Raw genomic sequence first — 7,580 nt, forward strand, 5'->3', positions numbered from 1 at the left:
TAAAATAAGATGACAGAGCATCCCCTTGTTTGACTTAGCTGGCACTGGGTGACTCCAATTTTTCCCTGCTTTGAGTGTGTCCATGAATGACAGCAAAAGTACCTTAAGTACTGATTCGGGGTCACAAAAAAGTTTAGCAAGCACACAAAATTTCAAATATGGAATCCATGAATGATGATTGACTTATTCAATCATTATATGTATATAGTGAGAGGTGTGTGTATATAGTGTGTGTTTGTATATATGTATATTGTGAGAGGGGTGTGTGTGTGTGTGTGTGTGTGTGTGTTGGGGGGATACAGTTTCCTGAGTCAGGACTATTTACAGTTGAAAGAAATTCTGCACTTTACCCAAGGATTTGTCAAAGGCCTCCTTGAAAGCTCTGTGTTCTCCAGGAACCAAGGAAAGGATTTTGACTTACAGTTTCCTTCCATGCTCTGAGGCACCTTTTGAAAGCTTGTTCACTTCCTGTTTCAAGTCCTGTCCAATTGAACCAGAGATTTTCTAAGTTTCCACTAAGCACTGGCCTTGGGCTTGGCCCTGAGGGGGACACACCTGAGTGAGAGAAGGTCTGTGCTCCGAGGGAAACTGGCACCATCCAAGCTCCCACAGAAGAGGCTTTGAAAGAAGAACTCCTCAGAAGCTGAGTCCGGGGGCACTTTGCAAGATCCCGCTCCCTGTTCCCAAGTCCGCCCAGAACATGATGGCATGAGGCCTGATGGGTCTCAAAGATTCAAGGGGTGTCCAGCGGGGTTCGAGCAGCTGGAGGGGGAGCTGGAGGGAGGAGGGGAAGGAATAGTTTGCCTCTTTCACCCTAAGTTGCATATTACAAAAAAGGGACATGTTATGAACAAACCTTTTAGTTTATACTTTAACAATACCATCTCGTGATAAATAAGTATTTCCAGAAGCTTATGAAAACATCCCTAGTTAAACCAAGGGAAGTCTGACCAGGAGTTACCCGCACCCTTTGAGAGCCTTGGTTCCCCACTGACCACTCATGGACCCTGTAGTTCACCCCACTCTCAGGATCAGCCCCTACTTTGGAACCTACCTAATTATCTTAAGTGGGCAGGAAGAGGAGTGTGTTCCTGGTGACGGGAACAGCATGTGCAAAGGCCCTGAGGTGGGAGGGAGCACAGGCAATTTGAGGTTTTCCAAGAAGGCCTGTGTGACTGGGGTGGGAAGATGTGGAGGCAGGGATGGTGAGGCAGTTGAGGCTGGAGAGAGGAGGGTCCTTATGGGGTTGGAGTTGCCTCTCATCCTCCAAGTCTTGGGCTATCATTTAAGATGCTCTGTGTGAGCTGGGGGAGCCAAGAGCTGGGGGTGGTACAGAACTTTCCCATCGGCTCTTGTCTTCTCATTCAGCCATCTGCGTGAAGCACACCCATATGGTGATGTTTTATTCCAACTTTCTGGAGTCTGGAGCCAACACAGAGGCCTGTCGACTTACTTTTTTCCGTGTTTTCTTCCTGGAAACTTCTTTGTTCTGAGATAGTACAGAGCCATCAGAGGATCAGTACAAGGACCAGAAAGGCTCCGAGGCTGGCACATCTTACCCTGGGGACCTGTCCCCTTCTCCATGTCATTCTCCCTTCTCTGCTAGCAGAGGGTGGGCGGGGGGCAGGCCTGGACTCAGACCTGCAGGGGCATGGACTAGGGTGGGGATGGACTAGGAGGAGACGCTCAGGGCAGGGCCATAGGCCCAGGCACCCGCCCATGGCAGCTCAGTAGTTAGTTGGGAGGCTCCAGGGAGGTGAGATTCAGGAGGGATGAGAGTGTGCCGATGAAGAATCTGCTTTTCACAAGGAGCTTCGTGGGACCCAGCAGTACCCAAACGTGAGGCTGGAGCTCAGCGGTGGAACCATGATCAGGACCCTGGGAGCCCCAGCCAGGAGGGATGAGCACAGATGAGGACAGAAGCTGAGGCCCAAGTTGGCGCTGGCTGGCAGGAAAGAAGGTGTGGTTCAGCTGACGGCAGCCACCCCCATGCATCAAACGCTCACCAGGCTCCAGGGACTGGGCCTGCACTGAATCCTGGTCACCAGCATGAGTGCACAACTACTGAGTGATTTCTGCATACCTGGCATGGTACTGGGCAATCACCCATTTTATCCCATTTAACCTCATGAAGTGGTAACTATCATTATATTTATTTAGCAGAGAAGGTAAATGAGACTCAGAGAGGTGAACTGTGACTTGCCCGAAGTCAAGCAGCACATAGCAATGAGAGCTGGGATTTGAACGCTGGTATGTTTGGCTCCACAGTTCAAAGTCTGAACTGCTATCCTGTGCCTCCTTGGTGATGGGGAGTAAGAGTGGCCCCAAGAGGCAGAAAGGGAGAAGGACAGGGTGGAGCCTGGGTTGTGTGCTTCTTCCTAGAGCAGACATCTGGGCACCTTCCTGAGCAGCTGTCTCCTTGTCCTGCAGCCAGGCCAGCACGGCCATCCAGGGGGTCACGTTACAGTCACCACGGCAGCCACGCTGCAACAGCGAGGCCACATCGGCCATGGATAATCGAAGGCTCAGTGTAAATGCACCAGCGACTGGCTCAGGTCACAGATGGTCTCCTTACCTTGAGGACACGTCTCTCCCTGCTCTATCCACACCCCCTGCCCCCAGCTCCCTCCCTGAGTTCACTTCTTGTCTTGTCTCTCCCTGACCCTCTCTGGCCCTGCTAGCCTTGGCTAGTCCATGAGTGCATCTTGCTTTATGAGCACCCAAACCCCCAAAAGTGTACTCGTCCCTCGGCTTAGCACCCACCTCCCCCCACCCAGACCCTCTGCCTGGCTTGGCCCCAGCAGCCTGCCACTTCCTCAGACCAGCCTCCCCGCCATCCGTCCTGAATGAGGTCCCTGACCCCCACTGATCACTGTATCATTAATTATTTTACATAGTTCATCAAACCCCATAGTCATATATTAATTAGAAGCTCTTTAACATCTGTGAGTCATGACGCAGCTGGACTGTTGGTTACCTGAGGAGAGGGCTGGGGCTATGTCTTCTTTTCTGGGGCCCATGTCTAGCACAGAGCTTGGAGTGTAGTAGTTATTCAATAAACAGTTGCTGAATGAATAAATGGGTCACTCAGTTCAGTTCAGTTCAGTCCAGTTCAGTCACTCAGTCGTGTCTGACTCTTTGCAACCACATGAATTCCAACATGCCAGGCCTCCCTGTCCATCACCAACTCCTGGAGTTTACTCAAACTCATGTCCATTGAGACAGTGATACCATCCAACCATCTCATCCTCTGTTGTCCCCCTCTCCTCCCGCCTTCAATCTTTCCCAGCATCAGGGTCTTTTCAAATGAGTCAGCTCTTCTCATCAGGTGGCCAAAGTATTGGAGCTTCAGCTTCAACGTCAGTCCTTCCAATGAATATTCAGGGCTGATTTCCTTTAGGATGGACTGGTTGGATTTCCTTGCAGTCCAAGGGACTCTCAAGAGTCTTCTCCAACACCACAGTTCCAAAGCATCAGTTCTTCGGTGCTCAGCTTTCCTTATAGTCCAACTCTCACACCCATACATGACTACTGGAAAAACCATAGCCTTGACTAGACAGACTTTTGTTGGCACAGTAATGTCTTTGTTTTTTAATATGCTGTCTAGGTTGGTCATAACTTTCCTTCCAAGGTCGTTATCCCCATTTTAACACAGAAACTTGGGTGCAGAGAGGTTATGCCAGAGATTGGAACTCACCTTGGGTCTGTCTGACTCCCTAAACAGTGCTCATGACTTTGAGCTGTATTCAGCCCATCGCTCCACATGTTTCAGGTAGAAATGACAAATTTGAAAAGGAAAAAAAAGACACAAATGTATGAATGTCAGTGATATGCTAAGCACTGTGGTAGATTGTGGAAATAAATTTAAAAAAGGATAAGACACAGTGCTTTCCTTCGGGGAATGAATCAGAGATGTGTATCTGGGTTACGGGAACCCTGAGGAGGGCAGGCTCACCTTACCTGGTGGTTGGTAGGAGAAGGGGGTCAGGGGTTTGTAAGGGCAGGGCCTTGGAAGATCAGTAGAATCTCCCGTATGGAGCAGGGAACTGGGCTCCTGGCAGAGGGAAGCGCAAGCACGCTATTTAAGCCCACATTGTAATTCACACATGAAAAGAAGTCACATAGACAATACTGATGGGATAACAGGGAGAAGGGACCCCAGGAACCAGCCTCTCCACCCTCATCTCACACACCCCATTCTCCAGCCGTTCCAAACCATGTGCTCTTCCTTGAACAGGTCAAATGCTTCCAAGTCTCTGAGCCTCTGCAGGTGCTGTTCCCCCTGCCTGGCATGCCCTTCCACCATGTCCATCTGATAAACTGCCCCTCCTCCTTCAGCGTCGCCTGTTTTGTGATGCCTTCCCGACCTCCCCAGGCAGATTCACACAAGCCCCGCCTAGAGCTCCCCAGTTCCCACATGTCCCTGCAGCCAGCACCACCCACTGCACCAGACTCACCTGTTCCTGGATGCTCCTCACTAACCAGGCTTAGTGCTGTTGGGTGCCTGAATGAATGAATGAGTGGGCAGGTGAGTGAGTGAGTGAAGACATCAGGCCATGGAGAGGTGGAGGGACCTCTGCAGTTATCCCTGTCCTCCTGAAGGGTTTACATCAAAGGTCATAAATCCTGCTGTGACTCACAGACAGGGATTTTGAGGACTGGAAATGTCATGTAAATGTCTGCAGTCTGTCTCCTGCATCTAGATAAAAAGGCAGTGTTATTCTGATCCTTTACAAAATAGCTTTATTGAGGTGTAAGTTAGTTACATACCATAAAATTCACTTTTCTGATGGATATACATCAATGGGCTTTAGTATATTCATAGAGCTGTACAACCACCATTACTATTTAATTTTAGAATATTTCCATTACCTCTAAAGCAACTGTGTACCCCTTAGCAGTCACTCCCCATACCCTGCCTCATCCCCTGAAACCACTGATCTCCTTTATGTATTTCTGGACTTCCCTATTCTACACATTTTATGTAAGTGGAACTGTCTTAGCTCAGGCTGATATAACAAATACCATAATCCAAGTATTGGCTTGAACAATAAAAATTATTTCTCATAGTCCTGGAGGCTGGGAAGTCCATGATCAGAGTGCTAATATGGTTGTGTCCTGGTTTTCCAGACAGTCAACTTCTTGCTTTGTTTTCACACAGCAGAGAGAAAATAAAAATCATTTCCTTCATTTCTCTTCTTATAAGGGCACGAATCTCATTCATGGGGGCTCCACCTTCATGACCTAACTACCACCCAGATTCTTCACCTCCAAATACAATCATATTAGGGATTAAGCTTGAACATATGAATTTGTGGGGGGAAACATTCAGTCTCGAGGAGGAACCATACAATATGTGGTCTTTTGTGACTGACATTTTACATAATTTTCAATGTTAATTTATATTGTAGCATGTGTGGGTACTTTATTTCTTTTTACTGTAGAATACTATTCCATTGTTCACACACATGGTATTTTGTTTATCCACTCATCAGTTGATGGATACTTAGGTTGTTTCCAGACTTTTGCTATTTTAAATAATGCTTCTGTGAACACTTGTGTACTTATTTTTATGTGGACATATGTTTCCATTTCTCTTGGGCATACCCTGAGGAGTAGAATTGCTGGGTCATATGTTACTCTGTGTTTAACTCTTCAAGGAACTGTCAAACTATGTTTCAAAACAACTGCAGCCTTTTACATTCCCACTAGTAATGTGTGAAGATTCCAGTTTATCTACATCCTTGCCAACACTCATTATTATTCATCTTTTTTATTATATTCATCCTATTGGCTGTGAAGAGGTATGACATTGTAGCTTTGATTTTCATTTCTTAAATGATTGATGATGCTGAGCATATTATTAGCAATTTATAGATCTTTGGAGAAATGTCTATTCAGTCCTCTGCCTTTAAAAAAATCAGCTTGTTTGTCTTTTTACTGTTGAGTCATAAGTGTTACTTGTATATTCTGAAGACAGTTTCTTATCGGGTATATGACGTGCAGATATTTTCTCCCATTGTGTAGGTTGTCTTCCTACTTTCTAGGTGGTGCCTTTTGAAGCACAAAATTTTAAAATTTTGATCAAGTCAACTTATTTATTTTTTTCTATTCTGATTTGTGCTTTTGGTGTCATAATTAAGAACTAATTCACTAGCCCAAGGTCACAGAGATTTACCTCTATGTTTTCTTCTCACAGTTTTACAATTTTGACTCTTACATTTGGTCTAAGGTCCATTTTGAGATAAATTTTGTGAAGTGATTCATTTTGATGCATGATGAAGTGATGTCCAACTTCATACATGTGTTTATCCAGTTGTATTGGTATCATTTGTTGAAATGATTATTCTTTCTCCATTGAATTCTCTTGGCATCCTTCACCCTTGTTGAAACCAATTGACCACACACACCTTACTGTTTGTAGATATTTTATTGTATTAGGTGTTGTTATAAATGGAGTTGTTTACTTAATTTTATTTTCAACTGTTTACTTAATTTTATTGTTCATTGCTAGTGCATAGAAATATTGGGTTGGCCAAAAAGTTTGTTTAGGTTTTTCTTTAGTTACTTGTGGAAAACGTAGAATGAATTTTTTTGCCAGCCAAATATAATTGATTTTTGTTTATTTAATTCATATTCTGCAATCTTGCTGAATTCATCTGTGAGTTTTAATAGTCTCTTCTGGGACTTCTTTAGGATCTTCTGTGTTCAAGATCATGTTATCTGTGAAAGGAAAAAAAAATTTATTTTCAACATAGACGTCTTTATTATTTTTTTTTTCTCTTGCTTAGCTGCCCTGGCTAAAACCCCCAGGACAATGTTAAATGGAAGTGGTCAGTGTGGACGTCCTCATCTTATTCTTGACATTAAGGAAAAAGCATTCAATGTTTATCATTAATTAGGATGTTAGTAGGTATTCCCATTGTTGTTCCCTTTATTAGGCTTAGGAAGCTTCCTCCATTCTAATTTTGGAGATGGATTCACCAAGGACAGAGAGGCTGACGCACTTGCATGAAGGTGGTGGTTTCGTCGCTGAGCTGTGTCTGACTCTAGAGACCCCATGCTAGGCTCCTCAGTCATGGGATTCTCCAGGGAAGAATACTGGGGTGGGTTGCCTTTTCATTTAGGAAGTAGTCTGACATTCTAATTTTAGAGATGAATTCACCAAGGCCAGAGAGGTTGATACACTTGCTGATACTCATGACAAAAACCTGGATTTCCAGTGGTCACAGCTATCATCAGCCATAATGGCTAATATCTGGAGGAACCTGGCAGTTAAAGGCGTTACTCACCCAGCACATGCCTGAACCTATGCTTCGGGCATTGAACCATCTCCTTTAACCCTCACTGCGACCCAAAGAAGTGCCTAATTTTAATTATTCATATTTCTTAATTTTATTTACTTATAATTCCATTGCATTTGATTTTCTCATCATAAAGGGAAACATATGCTTGTTCTAAAGAATTCAAGTACTAGAAAAATGCAAATGCCAGAAAGTGACAGTTCCATCATCCTACTCCACTTATTCCCACTTTACAGATGAGACAACCAAGGTTTACAGTTTTCTAGATGGCCAAAC

At 44.8% G+C, this 7,580-nt stretch overlaps 1 long non-coding RNA gene across 1 annotated transcript; it reads right to left on the reverse strand.

The window, feature by feature from the left end:
* Nucleotides 1-558: 558 nt before the first annotated feature.
* Nucleotides 559-4,567, reverse strand: LOC110130617 (uncharacterized). Its single transcript, XR_002311911.2, has 3 exons — nucleotides 4,458-4,567; nucleotides 3,961-4,054; nucleotides 559-774 (listed from the first exon to the last, which is right to left on the reverse strand). It is a non-coding gene; the product is annotated as an uncharacterized lncRNA (long non-coding RNA).
* Between the last annotated feature and the right edge of the window lie 3,013 nt (nucleotides 4,568-7,580).

This window comes from Odocoileus virginianus, chromosome 30 (genome assembly GCF_023699985.2).
Source record: "Odocoileus virginianus isolate 20LAN1187 ecotype Illinois chromosome 30, Ovbor_1.2, whole genome shotgun sequence".
Taxonomy (NCBI): Eukaryota; Metazoa; Chordata; class Mammalia; order Artiodactyla; family Cervidae; genus Odocoileus; species Odocoileus virginianus.